Below are 2,422 nucleotides of genomic sequence, written 5' to 3' on the forward strand. Positions count from 1 at the left end.
ATTTTATTCTTTATTATTTTATTTTAAAACCTCATGTATTATCTTCATAGAGATAGTAATTATATCATTTTTTTACTATTTAATATTATATAATATATTTGTTTTAAACCCACAATGAGGAAGTTGAAAATATATGAAAAAGGGGTATATTAGTGGGTCTTAAAACCCATCATTTATTTTGATAAAGATAAGGAAGATTACATTAATTTTTTAGATTCTCTTAAAATATATAAAAATATAAAAAATTTTTATTTTGATATTGTTTAAAAAAATTAAAACCCATCATATATTTCGATAAAGAATATTTTTTTAATATTCTTAAAAAAATTATATATATTTTTATATTTTGATATTTGCTATAGGAAATATTTAGAAAGTTTTTTTTAAATCATTTTCATTTTATAAAAAATTATTTATATTGATAATTTTGTTAAAGATTGTTTTTATCAAATCACTTCTTATTTTGGTGAATGATGAATGTATAATTCCACCATAATTCTGGTGAATGATTAATTGCTAATTAATCATTCGTTGGAATAATTTGAAACAAACCCCAACATAAAATTTCCAATTACTATAACGCGCTTCGAATCCTTTGAAAAGGATTTAAAATGCCTTTAAGAAATACATTGAGAGAAAACAATAAATACATTCGGTAACAACCAGACATGAAAGTCAGTTTGGAAACTGAAATTTTCAGAGAAATGATTTACCCAAAAGCTCACTACAACATTACATTTGGACCTCCCCGGACTAATAATCTAACCTCGGATTATTCAGCCATGGGTAGCATCAAATAATGATAACTGGACTACATATTGTCACAATCGCGAACACATTCTGGAGGCATTTGCTTGTTTCTGGGCATGTCGGTGTAGTAATTGTAGATGGTGTAGTGTTTCCTCACCCATTTCAAGTACCGCCATTGCCGCCCATCCAGGTCTCTAAACTCCTCCTGATCCCACCACTGTCGCCCCTGCGTAGCACACACCGATTGCGGAGTAGAAGCCTCACAGCAATCGACGTGGAATTCCCTGTAGGAGACGATGAACGGTGCCTTGGCCCAGTCAGTTTTCTCCAGACCCCCTTGGGTGGCCCAGTCATTAGCATTCCACAGGCTCGAATAGATCTTCATCGGCTGGTTAAATGGGTACCTCACGCCTAGATCCTTGCTGTTCTTGAACACCCGGATTGGTACCTCATCTACCAAAAATCTGCGTCCCAAAAAAAATCATCACACCAAACCATATTAAACTAAAAGAGTTTCATTGTAAAATTACATGCTACATTTTCATTTGGCTCCGGTTCGATAATAAATAATGGGCTCAGGAATGGAGACTTACACAATTTGGTACATGTTCCAGAGCACAACATAGGAATGGTAATCCTTGGTGGGGTCTAACCAGAGGTATATTCGATGTTCTCTCTCACCCTTCTCGCCTATAAATACATTGGTCTGAAGAATGTAGGGTTCCCCGGACTTGTTCCCCAAGAATTCAAAGACTATCTCATTGTGCTCTGCAATCTGAGAAGAAAGTTGCCCACACCAAAAGAAATATAGATACATAAACAGGCAGAAGCAGACTTAGACCCCCAAAAACCCCCAATATTATTATAAATACTTACATAAAAGGCAGTGATACTGCCAGCAGAATCGTCGGGAACCAGCTTTATCTGCATACTAAAATGCCCAAATAAATATGTCCCCTTAGACTCGAACCCCACACCTACCAACCCATATTTCATCCCACATTGTTATTCCCACAACTCATAAAAGGATAAAACAACCCAAAAATATGCAGAAAGAAATCCAATGTATAATAGCCTACCATACTGTTTGTTGAGGAGAAGCTCGGTCTTTCAATCACCATGGAATTATTTGATGTGATCTGAGCCCCAATTGGTGACATAATTGTTGTGAAAGGGCACACTCACTGGTTTCCTGGGAGTGGAAACCATGGCAGCAAAATGGAGTAACAAAATGAAAAACAGAACAAGAAACTGTGTCCTCTTCATGACTTCCAACAACCTTACTGGCACCTGAAAATGAAGTTGCGTAGAGGAAGGTGAGCCTTATTTCCTAACGAGGATCCTAAGTATCTTCCCATTGAATGCCAAAGCTGTGAAAACAATTCGCTAAGCAGTGATATAAATTCAGTTTTTCTAATTTAAATATCGAGTGGGAATGTTGAATTTGAAATTCTTTGAGGCAGATGGTGCATTGAATACATGAATTTAATGTCTAATCCACACTAGTCTAGATGTCAAATTGTCCAAAATCTGCATTATATACATTGAAGAGTGGAGCTTTCCAGAGGTAGAGTGATTGAGTTGTCGAAAAGTCCATGGACATGTATGGCACTCATGGATATGTAGCATCCCTACGGATGTAGGAGTGTACTGTCACAGGTACTTAGCACTC

General features: G+C 36.0%; 1 pseudogene; it reads right to left on the bottom strand.

Annotated features, from left to right (window-relative positions):
* Window positions 1–811: 811 nt before the first annotated feature.
* LOC149149875 (xyloglucan endotransglucosylase protein 2-like) lies at window positions 812–2,019 on the bottom strand (annotated as a pseudogene).
* Window positions 2,020–2,422: the final 403 nt, after the last annotated feature.

The sequence above is a fragment of the Pinus tabuliformis genome, chromosome 9, assembly GCF_031772625.1.
Source record: "Pinus tabuliformis cultivar Carrire ecotype Pingquan chromosome 9, CPIR1, whole genome shotgun sequence".
Lineage (NCBI taxonomy): Eukaryota > Viridiplantae > Streptophyta > Pinopsida > Pinales > Pinaceae > Pinus > Pinus tabuliformis.